General features: G+C 40.5%; 1 protein-coding gene across 5 annotated transcripts in view; it reads right to left on the reverse strand.

Moving 5' to 3' along the window:
* adarb1b (adenosine deaminase RNA specific B1b) overlaps positions 1-18,432 on the reverse strand; it is a 123,036-nt gene that overhangs the window by 94,975 nt on the left and 9,629 nt on the right. For 3 of the 5 annotated variants that reach the window (XM_046054079.1, XM_046054078.1, XM_046054080.1), the window contains one exon: positions 977-1,094. The gene's annotated coding sequence lies outside the window, so the exon portion shown is untranslated. Of the gene's footprint in view, positions 1-976; positions 1,095-10,754; positions 10,948-18,432 lie in introns of those variants that run through there. The other 2 variants (XM_046054077.1, XM_046054081.1) reach the window with 2 other exon arrangements.

Here is an 18,432-nt window from a genome sequence, read left to right on the forward strand (position 1 = left end):
TATCTTTAAAAAAATTGTGACGCTCTGATGGAGCTCAGGATTGATCAGGAGGACAGCTGCTTTACTCCAAACAGTTTTACTGTATGAACCTGGACGGTGTGGGAGACCTTTTAGACGTGGAGAAGAACACAAAATATTAATCAATGTTAGATTCTCACTTATCCTGTCAGCGTGTCAAGAGATTTAAATATGAAGTTATGCTGCTGTGCCTCCTGCGTAAATGCGCACAGCGTCTCTCTTAAAGCTGAGACGCTTCATCCTATTTCACCCAACCAGAAATTCACAAAATCTTTTATCCAAAACTCTGCCCGCAAACAGTGGCGCTCTCAGTTATTGCACCGCAATGTTTTCATGTGCTTCATGTGTTTCCCCAAGAGCGTGGAACAGTCTGTCAAGTTAAAATGAGGGTAGCGGTGGTATAATTTGCTGCGCCCGCATGGCCTTCATTTAAGTTGATCGTGTTATCAGTGGCTTTTATTCTATTGATTTTATTTACACATATATATACACATATAATTACGGAGGTCCGGACCTTGGTGGCCTCATACAACCATGCCTGTAACCACTCTGTGTTGAAGGAAAGTGTGTAAGTGCGTGCCCACACACAGTCGTGTCATGCGTGCATTTCTACTGTGCAGCACCCCTAAGCGAAAATGTCTTCCCGCGCGCCTGGCTGAACTGACTTCTACAAATAAGTATCTGAGTTACAGCACGCTATTCTCAAACAGACAGCAATGCCCTTAAGGGTGATGAGCGTACTTCCGAGTGATTGTACATTGAGTCAACACCAAATTTGATGAATGCCAAGAAATTCTCCAGTAAAGTGTATATTTAGTGGGTTGGGGGGCGTTTCCCCTTAAAAAAAATAAAGACTTACATTTTACATTAAATTTCATTGTAAATATCACACACAGGTGGAAAAGAGATGCACAGTTTAGGATTAAAGGGATAGTTTTTGAGTGTGTTTGTGTATTACCTGCAGTGGATGGCAGTCGGCGCGTACCCAATTTGGAGAAGCAGAGAGTTGTAGCGCCTCAGAAGCAAAGCAATGTACCGCTGTGGACAGGGTCAGCTGCAAAACGTATTTTAGCCACCTGAAAGAAGAAAAATAAATACAGCATCAGTTCAACTGTACGCTATATGTTGCAGCGCTCTACCTTGCCGTCAGACAGCTATTTCCTTTGGAACAACATTTTCTCAATAGTAGAACTTCCATATTCCTACGCATAAGCACAACTTGGTTGGACTCTTTACTCTGCCGCTGTATTACGAGATCAGCTGTTTGGGTCGGACTTTCCGCGGTTTATGGAAGAGACAGCGAATGAAAGAAAATTAAAATGAGCGGCAACGACGAAATGCTGGTCACTGTAGACACAGGAGGATACCTTTCCAAACCAGAGTATACAGAAGAAGAACTTTTGCAGAAGAGGTACAGCAGTACTCTTCATCAAGTGTCTATCTGGCTTATTTGGCCGTGGTTTTGCATAATCCTCTTCAGAGAAGTGATCACTCCAAACACAGAGCTGTCTCGATGCTGCACGTTGAGTGTTTATGTCTAGATTCGGAGCAAATAGCCGCAGCTTTCTAAGCCCAATATCATTCAAAGGAACACGGTGAAATCTATAGGCCTATGGCGACCAGGACACGTCTTTGTTCAAACAGCCCGGACAAAACACGCACCATTTTTTAAATCTTCAGAAAAGCGAAGTTTGATCTCAGTCTGTTCCACAACAGCACTTTCTGACCCAAACAGCTGATCTCCGGCGGCGTTATGTTGCATCTAATTTTAGTTTTTTTGCACCCTACACAGACAAGTGCTTGTTGTCAAAGCCTATATAACTTGACATATGAAAATAAAGTCTTACTAAAAATGGAGACTTTGGTACCACCCACTCACAAACTTTGTAATTTGTGTAGTTTAGCCTTGTTCCAGACCTCAGAATACACAGCTCGCATCTCTGCGATTCAAACAGGACTGTTTTTTTGCTCATTGGCAGCTGTTTCCCCCAGTTTTATACTCTCTTTATTGCATCACATTCAATCGTTCCCTTTATTATTTAATATCCTTTTCACATCGTCTAGTGCGAAAATGTAAACTGTTTAAAACGTCTGATTTTAAAAAGCCATTCTATTGTAGCTTCATGTAACATAAAATACAGGCAGTCGGCAGGGAAGGAGACACTTTCTCTAAGGAACTTGACTCTCTACATGAGCAGTGGATGAGCTGGATATCAGCTACAGATTAATTCCAAAATTCTGGAGGGATTACCCATTCTCAGCCCAGCCAACCCAAGACATTCATGCATGCAGGGAGCTGTAGACACTGAACAGGACTCCTCTGCAGATCAAGTTTCTAATTCTGAGAGCTCCTACACAGCAAGGTAATAGACCGGTGAGAGCATCAGGAATGCAAGCCCCTCCAAAATGAATGGAAAAGCAGGTCACATGCTTCTAAAATCACTTTCCTTAAATATTTTTGACTACACTTTATCTTTTAAGTCTGTCAAATTATCAGTTTATTTGAAATTGTTGATTGATATTGATTGCTGCTGCACATACTGACTTTTAGACCCGATTTTCACAAACTACTGGATTCAAAACTATGGTAAATGGATATGGTTAATGAGCTCAACATGTCGATCTGATATGCATAAAAAATTCAAGAGGGACTGTATTTACGTGTTTGTGATGTGCAAAACCATATCTATATAGAAAATGCAAGAGTGGACATCAAAAACTAGCCACCGGGCCAGTTGGTTTGAAACTTACTGGCCCAAAGACAATTTTTACTGTCTAAGTTATTTATCAACCAAAGACTTATAAGTTATGTTACTCTGTTAACATGTTTAATTGTTTTATTAAATACCTCCTGAATATAAAAAAAACTAAAATGTAATCAGTTAAAATTATAAAAAAATAAAAAGGTTAATAAAAAAGTTATTAACTCTCCCCTGCTAACAGCCATTTAATAAAAAAAATTTACACAGAGCAGCAGATACAAGTCGCCTCTATCCTGATTGACAGGTCGCCATGGTAGCAACATGTCAATCACAAGGTATTCCCACCCTAAAGCATACTAAGCTTTCTGGTTTATTTCCCCCTAAAAAGGACCAAAATGTACTAAATGAACATCATGTTGTGTTGAAGAAGACTTCAAACTAACAAATGAGACCATAAACTCAGTATGAAAGTGTTTACTGAGGTAATAAATCCGATGAGAAGTAGGGTCATTTAACTAGTATTTCTAAAGGAACTGCACCTCTTTTTGCAACCAGCGGACTCGCCCCCTGCTGTCCATTAGAGAGACTGCAGGTTTAAGTTCCGTCTGCATGGTTTCACTTTCAGACCCAGAGGCTGCCGCTTGATTAAGATTAGAGAAATATCATTTGACAACCACTCTTCACGTCACTACAGCTCTGGATTGGACAACAGTGAGCGCCAAGAGCTGCAAAACAACTGCATAATGTTGAGTTTCTAACACAATTTTTTGTTTTTTTTTAATACACATTTTTTTGAGCCAGTGAGTTGCTAGTTCAACTGTCCCGACTTTACGTTTTACTGGCCATCGGGCCACCGTTATTGTTTGATTAGCTACAGCTACAGTCTAGTCTAGTCAGTTGGTGACATTGGTCAGCGCCAACTATAAATGAGACGCCTGCTAATGTTACCTGCACACTTTCAACATTATCTTGCCAATTGCTAGTAAAAAATAAAAAGGACAGATAAAATGTTTGAGGAGAGAGTGTTGTGCAGACCGGGCACCAGAACCCAACCATATCAGTAAAAGACAAAGCTGGTCTCTCAAGTAAGTGGCAGTTAATCCAAACCAGTGTTCGGCAACATGCCACGTGCTTCCTTTCCTGAAGTACACTGCTCAAAAAAATAAAGGGAACACTAAAATAACACATCCTAGATCTGAATGAATGAAATAATCTCATTAAATACTCCTTTCTTTACATCAATGGTTCTCAACCTTTTTTGGGCCAGCGCCCCCCAATCCATTATCCAGGTCCCTTACCGCCCCCCATCAAAAAAGATGTTCGCTATTTGCCCTGAATATTGTTGATTTTTTTTATTGTTACTATTGTTATTAAATACATGGAAAAGGTAACAAAAAAGCCATGTGAAAAGTTATGATATCTAACTAATAAGTGAATATTCCTCCCAGAAACTGTGAGTGAAGCCAGGTACTGTTTTCTTGGATGGGGCACCCCAGAAGATTTTGAGCATTAAACACTTAATTTCCTGCATTCTGGTGAAACTTTCTCTTCCAATTTCTGCCTTTTCTGCACTAATTTATGGTGGAAATGTCTAAAAATTCAGGTGGCAGGTGACAATTCAAAATATATAATTATAATAGAATATAATCTAGTGAGGCTCTCAGGCATTCTCATTGCTTTTAAATATTTTTCTCCTGTAGATACACTTATTTAATATCATCCCTGCTGAGTCAACACACATGATTAAGTCTTACCACCTTTTTTGGGGGGAAGTAACCTTTTTAAATGTCTTTGTGGCCCCTTTTCATCTCAGTAATAAATTAATCCATTTTAATTCAGTTATTGACTGGACTTTATTAGCTCATCTGTTAATAATTTATCATAACTCAGTGTTTCCCACAGAATGACAGTGTAACTGTCGCACAGATACAGCATGCTAGCCTCGAAAACCCAGCTGTAAGCTCCTTACATGCTTGCTAATAACTTTTAATAGCTGGGTCTTCGACATTGACAGCGTTGTGTAGGACAGATTTGTGCAGCTGTGTTCACGAGGGAGAGAGAGCGAAAGATTGAGGGATGGATGAGAGAGACGAGCGAGAGGATGTGCTGCGCGAATACGCGCTGCCTGCAGCTCAAATACGATTTTAAATAGGCCTAGTAAAAATCGAAAATCAATATGTGGCGGTCAGTGTTGATATTGTGGCAGGCCGCCACAAATAAATTAACGTACGGGAAACACTGTAACTTATCTGCTCATGTTTAAAACTTTCTGCACATTCAGAATCTCTCCCACATATCTGAGCTCTTTGAAAAATGGGAAGACGTAATGGGAGACTAACGTCATTAAGACAGGTCTTCAGTTTTTAACGTTACATTTTTATGGCCTACTGAAACTACAGTATATATCCGCTTTGGCACAAACTGTCTGCGACTCACAGCGCGAGGTGGGTCCACGTCACTCGCTGGTGTCGCAGCAGTGTACATTATAAATGTGTAACCACTGCAATAACAAGACGTTCACGGTGTATTCCTCAGAGAAATAAACACTTTTCCACCAAGAAAGAGAGTGTCGATTTTTTACACAGTAAACGCCATGTGGGTAAAATTTTAGAGATGATACAGCATGAAGCTGCACTACAAGTAGCTGACGGAGAAAAAATATACAGTCTCATCCAGTTGCAGTGGACTAAACTGGCAGTTTTTAATGTTGCAGACCACAGTTTTTTGCAAGTTGTTTAAAGTTTAAACTCGTATTGTTGTGAATCTTAAGTGTAAACTCGCCTTAGAATTTCCAACCAACAAACGCCCCCCAAAAGCAGCTCAGCACCCCCCCTTCCAAAATATTGCTTCCAGCGCCCCCTATCTTCCTCGGAACGCCCTCTCGTTGAGAAAACACTACTTTACATAGGCCTCCACGTGCCTGTATGACCTCCCTACAACGCCTGGGCATGCTCCTGATGAGGTGGCGGATGGTCTCCTGAGGGATCTCCTCCCAGACCTGGACTAAAGCATCCGCCAACTCCTGGACAGTCTGTGGTGCAACGTGGCGTTGGTGGATGGAGCGAGACATGATGTCCCAGATGTGCCCAATTGGATTCAGGTCTGGGGAACGGCGGGCCGGTCCATAACATCAATGCCTTCCTCTTGCAGGAACTGCTGACACACTCCAGCCACATGAGGTCTAGCATTGTCTTGCATTAGGAGGAACCCAGGGCCAACCGCACCAGCATATGGTCACACAAGGGGTCTGAGGATCTCATCTCGGTACCTAAAATGGCAGTCAGGCTACCTCTGGCGAGCACATGGAGGGCTGTGCGGCCCCCCAGAGAAGTGCCACCCCACACCATTACTGACCCACCGCCAAACCGGTCACGCTGGAGGATGTTGCAGGCAGCAGAACGTTCTCCACGGCGTCTCCAGACTCTGTCACATGTGCTCAGTGTGAACCTGCTTTCATCTGTGAAGAGCACAGGGCGCCAGTGGCGAATAGAGTGAAAGCACCGCCAGCATTCAAAAGTGACCAAAACATCAGCCAGGAAGCAAAGGAACTGATAAGTGGTCTGTGGTCACCACCTGCAGAACCACTCCTGTATTGGGGGTGTTTTGCTAATTGCCTATAATTTCCAGCTGTTGTCTATTCCATTTGCACAACAGCATGTGAAATTGATTGTCAATCAGTGTTGCTTCCTAAGTGGACAGTTGGATTTCAGTGTGATTGACTTGGAGTTACATTGTGTTGTTTAAGTGTTCCCTTTATTTTTTTGAGCAGTGTATAAGTACCAAAGCCAGATCTGATTTTCTGGTAGCCAGAGCCATAATTTACAGTTCATAAGAGAGATGCTGCTACAGCAACACTTGATACTCAAGGACACAAAGTAAGTCCCCTGAAAATGTCATTCCCTTTTATTTTGGGACTTCAAAGGGCCTTCAATCACTGAAGGGCTTGTGCCTGCTTGAATTATCAATTGGTTTCAGGGGGCTTAGTTAAAACATATTTGATAGCAAGTTTGTAAGTACATAAAAAAAACGTGCTTGATATTGTAAAAACTTGCTGATCTTGTCACTATGGCCTTTGTTTACAAGTATATCTCTGCCTACTTCCTGACTGCTGCCAGGTTTTATTATTATTATTAACCTAAAATAAATAAGGGCCAAATAAAGTCGCAGCTTCTGTTTTACTTGGTTTGTAAGTTAAATGTAACCCCTAGTTAAACGTGGAGGCTAATGGCAAAACACATTGTTTTAAGTAAAGAGAAAAGACCCAAAGAAACAAAACATACATGGTTTTTGATCAAAGCTTCTGTTTTTTTATGTGTTATCACGTGAGGTTTACTTCTTTTCCAGTCCGCCCACTGTTCTAGCATCAAGGTGTACATTATGTTCAGCAAATGCCTTCTGAAGAAAAATATTTATAGCGGGCATTTGACCTCCAGATTAGCTGACAGTGGCAACTGGTTGGATGACCCAGTAATAAAAACAGCTTTACACGTTGTCACCCTGACTTTATGCCCCCTGTGTTATGTGCTCAAAAAGGGCCTGGCTGCTAATTGGTCTTTGGCTTTGGTGTGTGCGTACATGCCCTGTTTGGCTTGAAAAAAAAAGAAATAAAAAGAAATCAGTGAAGTCACCCTCGCAAGCTTGTTTTCAAGTAGCACATGTCATCCGTGGATCCCCTGTCTTGATCTACAGTACAAAAATAAATAAATAAAGAATTAAGTGGGCTACCTAAAATAAAAGAATATGTTTTCAAAGGAAAGAGAAGCCCGATATTATGTCTGTTTTCGCACACTATCATCCCTCTGCAACTGGAATCTAGATCAAAAGCCTTTATACCCTTGAGAGGGGAATTTCCTCTGCTGACATTTCCTAATAGATACTTTCAGTATAAGGTTCCCCCCAATTTTCCCCCCAAGTTGGCCCTATCACAACATACTGTATATAAGTTGCCTTATTCTGGTTAGGAACCCTACTTTTGTATATGTGCTGACACTCTTATGCCGCCAAACTTGCCTAAGGAAAAAAAGAGTATTTTAAAGTTTTGTTAAGGTTTTTTTTGGTATGTGTGTCCAATCTGTGCCTTCATTCTGTGTGTTTTGTTCTTAGCCATTTCTTTTTCATGGGTTTGTTTAAACTCTCTTCCCCTTGTCCAGTGTGGACTAATAGTACAAATCTGTGTTATAATTATTTTTTATTCAAGAATCAAGAAATGAGAGACTCTATTGAGGTTCTAATGTGCCTGAACTGTTGATTTTAAGCTTAAATCTAGCTAATACAAAAAAAGGGGGGGGGCATTTTTTACATTTTAGAGATTTAGAGATTTTTATATATAGTATATTGTCGAAAAGAAATGCATTTTACTCAATTCAATGGGAAAAAAAATAGAGGTGAAATATATTTGTCACATGGAAATTAACATTTTTAAGGCATATTTATAATGTATAAAAAGCGAATAGATATTGTGGTTAAAGATACGATAACACACCACACAGGTTGATTTATTATACAAGATATTAGTAAATAGTCTAGAATTTTTATGAATAAATCTGTACGCATCTGATTCTGATAATCCACTCCCCTTTGAAGATGTGTATGTTACATGAAAAAAGGCAACATGATAAGAATTTATAATGAGACTACAATACTGTACAAGTGACACTTCACTTAGCCTGTTCGCTGGTGCACAGAGCAAGTTAGGACATCTTAATTGGGAAAACATTAACAAAATGATGTTCGGTATTTCACACCACTTCCAGTTAGCATATCATGCTTTTTCCAGCCTCATGAGCACACTTCATTTCCATAATAGAGAATGCTGAATCCTCAGCAAACAAGACATACATGGAGACAAGGTAATCATTTTCATTGACTCCGAAAATTAATAAAGAGAGATTTAGGTCAGATCATCATCTTTAATTTTTAAGTATCAGCAGCAGCAACATCAAGTTTCATAGGGGCTCAGGATATTGGAATTCAAGCCAGAAGTTATTAAAAGATTTTAAGATATCACAAATGCAATAAAGATTACTTTGCACTATATAAACAAATATTTTTTAGACACAAATACCTAAAGAAAAAGGTTTCGAAACCAATGATATGGATCATTTAAAAAATATTTTAAACCACTGGAAATTTTGCAGGCACATCACAAATACTGAATAACAACCTGTTTTAATTTAGTCTTGTGTAATCTGCACTTAGTAAAAACTTATATCTAGTCTACATTTGAACCTACGAAGAGATGGTGCCTGCTATTTGCTAAAAAGGTGTGCAAATATTTATCCTCACTGCAGAGTGACCCCTCTCCAAAAACCAGACACCACATGCTCACATCTCCTTGCCATGCTAAGACTCCCTACATTCAGGAAGTTTGTTTTCATCCCAACTTTATATTACGCAAGTAATATGCAGGTCAAAATGACCGTGGCAGTTTTAAAAAGTACAGTATGTAATCCAGCCAGCTCCAATGTTAAATGTGGGAGCACAGCCTGCAAGAAAGAACACTTCATACTTAGAGCAATGACATCCATCCATCAGTTTTTTGGAAATGCTTTTTGTAACCCATCCCTGTGGCACACTGGCTTTACCCTTCACCTCGTACCCTGTGGGGAAGATTACATAATGTGCACAGCTTTAATTTTTTTTTAAAGACACAGACACTCTCTGGCATGAGGCATATGCATCAGCAGACCTGACAATATGACATGAAGACTCTAGATTTGCAAGGTCATACAAGAGTACAAGGAGACAGATTGGGGGAGCATCACAAATAGAGCAGCACAAGGGCAACAGGAATAGAGACTGACTGCAAAAGACGGGGGGAACAAGTTGGCGAGGGAGAATGAATCAACAAAACTGTGCTGTCAGCATCCCCGGGGCCATCAGGGAGTGTTAAGTGAGTTGACGTGGGCCGCTGAGTCTCCCCCTTTTCTCCTTCCACCTCTCCTCCCTTCCATTTCTCTCTTTGTCTTTCTCTCACATCCATATGGCAGATTCCACCTCTTCCCCTCCCCCCTGCCCTGCTACACACTCTATTGAAATGGCCTCTCTCCCACACACAAACCCACGCTTGCTTGCACAAGCATCCCACATCCCCTGAGCCATGTCTTATTTACAGTTCGATTACGGAGGAACGTCCTCTTCCGCCTCCTCTCTGCCTTGTGCCCAGATGTTGTTCAAATAATTACGGGACAACCTGTTTTGTCCACTGGGGTCACAACAACATCTGTGGCGATTGCGCCAAGAAAGCTGCAGCAGCACCATCATCACAGCACTGGTGTCGTCGGAGGAGAGAAGAAGGATGAAGCCTGACATGCATACATGACCTGTGGCAGATGGATCTAAAACATACAGGAGCATTTTTAGAGGTTGATGCGTACAAAAATGCACCTCAACCAGCCCAAACGCTGGTGTAAATACAAAAAACAAATCCCTGCGCAGCGCATAAGTTAAGAGCAGAGGGCTCTGCAGCAAGTGCACACACACCTCCACAGAACAAGGTAATAAAGTGTGCGCCAATGATTGAACAGAACCCCTGGGAGGCACAACACAGCACTATCCCTGCTACAGAGATGAGTAATAGGACTGCTACATCTTCCTTCCAAAAAGCACTAGCGCTGCCTGCCTGCCCGCTGACGCATTCCACTGGAGTCTGCAATCCTCTGCTCTGTAGCCTGTAGCGAACTGTGAAGATGCAAAGCTCCTCTGCGGGATACAAGCACCTCCTTCATATGGGCTGGTGAGTGTAGCAGCCAGCCTTAATGTGACACGCTTTTGATGAATATTAAGAGGTCTTTACTGCACAGACTCTGGGTGCACCATCAGTATATTGTATAAGGATTGCTTTAATGAAACTTAAAAAGACCATCTTTCATCACTTAGATACAGACATAGAAATTTCTTAAAGTACACATTACTTACAGATAAGGAGAGCAACTGGCGGGAATCACTAATTAATCACTTTGGTCTATAGAATGAGGGAATATACTGAAAATGACCCCCCAAAAAATGCTTTTAAAAAATACTTTAAATGATTACCTGATTATCAGAACTGTTGCAGATTCATTTCATATTTATCGACCAATCGACCAAACAAGAATTGAAGACAATGGGGCCAGTGCTCCCGCGTCCCGACCCCGGATAAGCGGATGAAGATGGATGGATAGATGGATGGATGGATGGATGGATGGATGGATGGATGGATGGGGCCAGTCCTGTGTTTTTATTGGGGCTGCACGATTTGGAGAAAAAGTCATATTGTGATTATTGTGGGCAATATTGTGATTTGCGATTGTGATTAGATTATAATGGAAAAAATGGTATTAGGAATCTACTTGCTTGATTATCAAGGAAAATGCACACACAATAATTGTTATATTGTTATAAACAATATTTATAATAATTTATACAATAACTAGTAAAACAGATCCAACAGAACAAGGGCAGCGTGTTGCTTTCAGGAGCACTGTACATGAGTCTATTAGTATAATATTATAACATTAAATAAAGAGTATAGCATAATGTTCAGTTAATAGTATACTGTTAGTATAACACGAATATATTAATTACTATATTTATTATAATTTAATATATTAGTCCACAATTTTACCACTAGTTTATTATTTAGCCTACAGTTTCAGCGGTTTCATTTCTGTGGCGTTTTTTTTAATTTATTTAATCTTTGTAAAGGAAAAAGGCTCTACATTGGTCTCCAATTTGTTAATGCTAAGTTCTAACGTGTCATTAATCATTCAACATTGTAAAGTTTGCTGTAGTACGCCCCATCTAGGCTGCGATCGGTCAGTTGACAAAAAGTGACTAACAAGGACGTCGGCTTAATGAAAAGGTGAAGATGTTGAACAACAAAAGGCACCGATACAGCTAACGTTAAATGGCCAGCGAGCCGAACACAAGCTTTCCTTATCTTCTCCCAGTTTTCTCCTGTCTTACCATTTTAGCTGCTGACGACATCTCTCTGTCTCTGTCACAGAGCAACCGGAGCACCAGCATTTCTCTCACTGCTCCAGTGGCGAGTCTGACTACGTTGTGAGCAATTAGCGGCGGGGCGGGGAAGGAGGTTATAGTAGGTTGTCTTAAACGTTACCCACACACTGCTCATTAATCATTTTTCTGATTGCACATAACATTATCTGTTTTTCGAGGTACATGCGAGAGCCTGGTGGGGCGGAGATAACAAGCAAACTGCAGCGCACACACAGAAGAGAGCGTCACACATACTTTTACTGTTTTATTAAATCGTAGCCCTTATGTAATCGCACATGATGACATCGCGATTTCGATTAGATTACAGCCCTAGATTTCATGTGTATCAAAATAATCTTAAATGTTTCATCTATAAACAGACAGAAAAAACAATAGTTATGGCAAAGGAAGGTATCAAATCTTCATATCGGAGATGCTGTAAACACGAATGTTTGGCATCTTTGCTTATATAAAGGACTTAAATGATCAATTATCAAAAATATTTACAATAAGCTATACATTTTCTGTCAAAGTATATAACAGCAGAGCTTTCTCTGAAGTGATAATGTTGTCATAAGCATCATAAGAAATCTAGTGACTGAAAAATTGGTTAATGAATAATAAATGAATATTTTTCCATGAGAAGTGAACAGACAGGGTCACATGGCTGTTGATGGGAAGTGTGGAGTGGCTGGCCATCAGTTCCACACAAAAAGCTTTGTGTTCAACTGGGGAAGGAAACAAGTTGCAACAAAAGCTACTCTCAGTACGATTAACAAACTGACCAAAAAGCGAGTGGCACACATTCCTTTATTTGAGACCAAGCACTCCTTTCCAAAGTGTGGATGTCCCGAGTGGCAGATGTATAATCATGCCATGTTTGAAGCATGTGCGGTTTCACTTCCAAACTCTTTTCCTTTTTGTACAAAACCATGTGGGCATTAGGAATATTTGTAACAGAAATACTCTCCTATGGTTTTGACCTGTGCTTACTTAAGTGATGGTTGTTTATTTTACTACTGTAATCATTGTTAGTCTCTCTAGACAAGTGGATCAGCAAACTGCCAAAGAAGCAGCCATCTGCCCTGCTGATCCCAAACAAACTAGAGTGTTACTGAAAGTGTTGTTCCCAGACTTTCAAATGCCCCATGCTGTTCCACTGCCATTTAAAGGCAGCACAACACTTGTTATGCATGTGTGTGTAGGTCATTGTTTGGATCCTGTCTGCGTGACTGCGCTCTATTTAGGTCATCAGGTTGCGTTACGACACAGCTCAATCGTCTCACCTAATTGAAAGACATCCTGGTAAACGCATTTTGTGGTTGTGGTTACAATGAGCACAATGAGCTTTACACAAGGGGCAACCTCCAGGTCTGAAAAGTGAACCAACGGGGAACTGCTTTAAACATGTGTTCTTTATACTGGCCAGCAGGGGGCGACACTTCTGACTGCATAGAAGTCTATGAGAAAATGACCCTACTTTTTTTATTAAGCTACCTCAATAAACACTTTCCTAATTAGTTTACGATCTCAATTAGGGCTGCAGCTAACGATGATTTTAGTAGTCGAAGCTTCTACAGATGATTTAATTTCATTGTTTAAGAAGTACTTTTGCTTGCCCCCCCCCCCCCCCCTTCCGGAAATTTATCTTCTTTCATATGTTAGTATACAGAAAATTCTGTCCTCTTACATTTAATCTGTTATGTATGATCTTTTAATATTATTATTATTAGTATCATTATTACTATTATCATTATGGCTTATAGATATTTACGTATTGTTTTTTTTATCCTTAACCTTTCCTTCTTCTATACTCAGGGTTTAGGTCAGAGCTGTGAGATTGTTTTGGTTTTTGTCCCCCTCTTGTTGTTCCTCTCCTCTCCTGGAATGTTCATTCAAGGCTGAGAGAGGATCTCTGTTCCCCAAAACATAGAAACCTAGATTGTGTAAATGATTATGCATGATTATGCCCTTTGTTCGGGGCCAGATGTTAGTGACTGTGTCCTGTTTATTGTCTTTTGTTAAATAAATCCTTCACAGACAATGGTTTGTTGTAACTCAATTATTTGCTCAACCCCTCACCAGGAATATCATTTCCATGACAGCAAGCATTAGACCAATAACGAGCTGGGACTGGGAGTGTGGCGGCGGAAAACAGGAAACAGGAGTCGTAGCAAAGTAAAAGGCAACATGTACAGTACAAGTGTACACACTAAAACGCTACACGGAGTCTTAAAAAGAAAAACGGGGTCGGCAGCGTTTCCAAACTTCTCCGTTTTAGTCTGGACGGGAGGTGCAAACGTAGCAAAATGTCTCCGTTTTGAAACGAAAACGCAGTTGTGTGGCTGGGGCCTTAAAGAAAAAAGCCGCTAATGAAAAGTTCAGCACAATGCAGTGCACATTTGAAAAGTGTAAGATTTCGCACACCTGCCTCTGGTACAGCGGAACATTCTAATTTAAGCACATCTTTCATCACCACTTGGTCTCAGTGAGTGTGTTGCCTGGAGAGAAAAATTCTCAGCCCCGGGAATAACAAGGAGCATGTGCATCTGTGAGTGTGTGTGCGTTCGTCCATGGAGAGATGTCTCTTAGGCACACAAGCAGTTGAAAAACTGACAGAAGGAAAAACCCAAGTGACACTACAGAAGCCTCCTAACAGAGAAAGAAAACACTGATGATTCATTTGATTCACAAATAATACTAATATTTCATTTCTAACTATCAGCTTGGCTGAAGAAGCACCAACACAGGAAATAAAGGTAAAGTAAAGTGATGAACTTCGACGTGATCCTTCTACTGACTTGTCAGATGAGCAGTCAAAGGCTGAGAGCCAGAGCTGAACTGACAACATAACGAGCTACTCAACAGCAAGGCCACATTGGGAGTCCTACAATGTAATTATAACTTTATGAATTTTCGTTTTCTTTATCACAGGTGGATGTGAATAGAGTTACACATGATTTGGATACCTGCAAACCTGTACACACATACAGTATCTCGCAAAAGTGAGTACACCCCTCACATTTTGTAAATATTTGATTAACTTTTCATGTGACAACACTAAAGAAATGATACTTTGCTACAATGTAATGTAGTGAGTGTGCAGCTTGTATAACAGTGTAAATCTGTTGTCCCCTCAAAATAACACATCGCACAGTCATTAATGTCTAAACCGCTGGCAACAAAAGTGAGTACACCCTAAGTGAAAATGGCCTAATTGCACCCAAAGTGTCAATATTTTGTGAGGCCACCATTATTTTCCAGCACTGCTTTAACCCTCTTGGGCATGGAGTTCAGCAGAGCTTCACAGGTTGCCACTGGAGTCCTCTTCCACTCCTCCATCACAGAGCTGGTGGATGTTAGAGACCTTGCGCTCCTCCACCTTCTGTTTGAGGAGCCCCACAGACGCTCAATAGGGTTTAGGTCTGGAGACATGCTTGGCCAGTCCATCACCTTTACCCTCAGCTTCTTTAGCAAGGCAGTGGTCGTCTTGGAGGCGTGTTTGGGGTCGTTATCATGTTGTTATACTGCCCTGAAGCCCAGTCTCTGAAGGGAGGGGATCCTGCTCTGTTTCAGTCTGTCACAGTACATGTTGGCATTCATGGTTCCCTCAATGAACTGCAGCTCCCCAGTGCCAGCAGCACTCATGCAGCTCCAGACCATGACACTCCCACCACCATGCTTGACTGTAGGCGAGACACACTTCTCTTTGTAAAATTAGAAAAATTAGATAAATTAAAAATTAGAAAAATTAAAGATTGCAAAATAAAATTAAAAATGGCAAAAGCGTGGAGGCCTTTACAGGTTCCCTAAACCTTTATGTGAGAATTCTTAAAAACTAATCAGTAATTTAAACCAATCATCAGTATCAGTTCTTATCAGACTGATTGCCTAACAGCATCCATACTCGCTGCTCTAGTTTATTAATTAGAGGGAAACTCCTCACTGTAAAGAAACAGCAACAAAGTAACTATGTGCATAACTAAATTTCCAAATATAGTTATAACAGTCCCAATGAAAGTCCAGTGGGAAATTTGCAAACCCTGTATTAATTTTTTTATTTAAAATGGATACATACTGTGTTATTGAGTAATAAAATCTATATCTCGTTTGTGATGATTTGCTTTTGCAGAGCAATTGACCTGCAACTTTAGGCACACCAGAGACAGAAAACAGAAAACATTCCACTGTGGCGTACATGGATTTTCCACAACTGAAAAAACAATACTGACATTATCGGTCGCAACAAAATGCCAGCAATTAAAACACTTGTCTTAAGTATTCTCAGAATGAATACACGTCCATTAGGTTAATATTATGGCCAGCCTAGCGAGATTTATGTCATATGGCATGGTGTCATTTTTTTGAGCGCTCCAGGTAAGACAGATTCAGTTGCCTGTGCTGACCAAACCTAATCAATTCTACGGAGCACTTTATTAAGACACCGAGTGCGTGTTTTGACGACTGTTTCCGAAAACACATGAATCTGCACCGCTCACTACAGCGGTTTCTGTACATGCACTGACACAAATTGCCCAGGGGTAGAACAAATCCTGACCTGTTTTATAGAAACAAAGGGATCAAATTAAAATGTTCCCACTGAGTGAGCAGAGTACACAAATATGTCCCCATGGGCCAGCAGCACCTGCTATGCTCTGATCCCAGCAACCCCCCCTCTCTGAACCGTGTTAACATCCACTGTAGCATCTCTATCAGTTCTAAAAACACTTGGCCAGAGAGAGAAACTAACTCCCTTATACACAGATCAGCGTGGCTAGCAGTTTTCAAAACATCGTATTTATTTGTTCTTTCCTATGGTGCAAATGAACTTGCTTACTAAATATGTTAGTAACGAACATTATTAACGAAATAGTTTACGCTAGTTTGTTACACTAGTTGTGCATCCACTGTGTAGTGCAGATATGTGACAAATGAAAAGAAAAAGCAGTGTCTTAGTTTGGAGTCAGGCCTCACAAACCTCAAGAACAGCTTAATTTCTCCCTGCCAAGACAGATGTTCCTTCATACCACCTTCATTTAATCAGGTCATCTCGTTGAGATCGAGATTTTTTTGCAAGAGAGTACAGCAGATAGAGAAAATAAAACAAACAAAGCCAGATATAACAAAACAACTTTTAGCATCAGAGACAGTCAGACATGACTAAATAAAGATGGTGATGGAGAGCATTGTCTTACACATTGGTCCAAAATCTTCTGTAGAAGTTCAACTGGGTTGATATCCGTGACTGTAAAGGCAGGAAGCATCTGCATTTGCTATGCATCTCCACTCTGTTATTCAATTTTCTCCTTTAATTTTTCCTCCGTCTCTATTTCCCCACAGCACAGAGGCTAATCCCAGATACCATTAGAGTTTAGTTTAGATTAACCTCAGCAAGTCTGTCCAGCTTTTTATTGGATTTAAACTCTTGCAACACCATCCAACCGAAGATAGAGTTATGTTTGCCAAACACATCTGGCAGTCTGGCAAGTAAGGAGCCAAAACGTTTGACTTAAATAACAGTTATTACATTTATCCTTATCATACTTACTAGGATTACCTTGACTTTTTACCTACATTTCATGTATGAAACTACTGGAAACATTTAAAAACCTGTTTACACCTGTAAAGCTGATCTGACTTAGGAATAAATAAATATAAATACTATTTTCTTTACTAGCCACAACAGAAAACACAGAAAAATAAAATCCTTGACCTTGTTAATATCACTAATGGGCTCTATAGCAAAACATGTTTTGCTCCATTGTTAAATTTCATAGCCATAATAACAAAGGAAGCTAGGTGCTGGAAAGGCTGTTCTTTCACAAAGGGCATGGTATGATCGTTAGCCTAATTGAGGAAGTCTATCTCAGACCGCCGAGGCTTGACCTCTTCACCCTGAGTCACTCCAGCACAGACAAAAACAATCTACTGGCAAACTCTGAACTATATTAACCCCTTCAAACTGGATCATTGCAGCGAGATCCTCAGGACAGCGTACTAAAAGGAACTTTATTTTTCTTATTCTTGCTCCTCCTTTTCCTTCTATATATAGCCAGATCACTAAGGGCTCCGTGCAGAGCTCCATAGAATATGGAAGACGAGAAGGAAACGGAGAAGACTGATGATTATGAAAATGACAAGCAAGCGGAAGAGAGGGGTATTTCACTCATTTATCCATCTACAGACGCTTCAGAAATTCAAAAGTTTAAAGAACAATTCGTTGTTCATGGGTAGAGGATTTACTGTCAGACTATACGTTCTGTAAAAGCACAAGGAAATGCAGCAGAGAAGAGCTTATAAAACAAGAAAATAGTGTTTTCACAGCTACTCCATGCGGCCTGCATTATTGATGGGCTTAGCCTAATCCACTGTGAATACATGTACAGCCACATCATGACACAATCCATGTTTTCGGGGGTGATACACACACAGTGAACTGCCATGATGTAAACCTTTGTGAGGATGTCTGTTCTTTTGCATATTTTCACAAAGTCTGACGAGACAGTGTTGGAAAAGCACACAGTGGCTATACTGAATAACACAGCAGCCCACTATAGCCATACCCTTGGGCAATGTGGCTTTGTCTCCAGTACGCTGGAGATCTACTCCAAGCTAATGTAAAGGTACATCTGGAAGAGACGAAGAGGGGGCGGTCAAGCAGGAGCGTGCTGCCACAGCTTGAAAGTGATGTACTGCGTGCATTTTATTTCAACTTAATAGTAAATGGTTTGCA

Source organism: Micropterus dolomieu, linkage group LG07 (assembly GCF_021292245.1).
Source record: "Micropterus dolomieu isolate WLL.071019.BEF.003 ecotype Adirondacks linkage group LG07, ASM2129224v1, whole genome shotgun sequence".
Taxonomy (NCBI): domain Eukaryota; kingdom Metazoa; phylum Chordata; class Actinopteri; order Centrarchiformes; family Centrarchidae; genus Micropterus; species Micropterus dolomieu.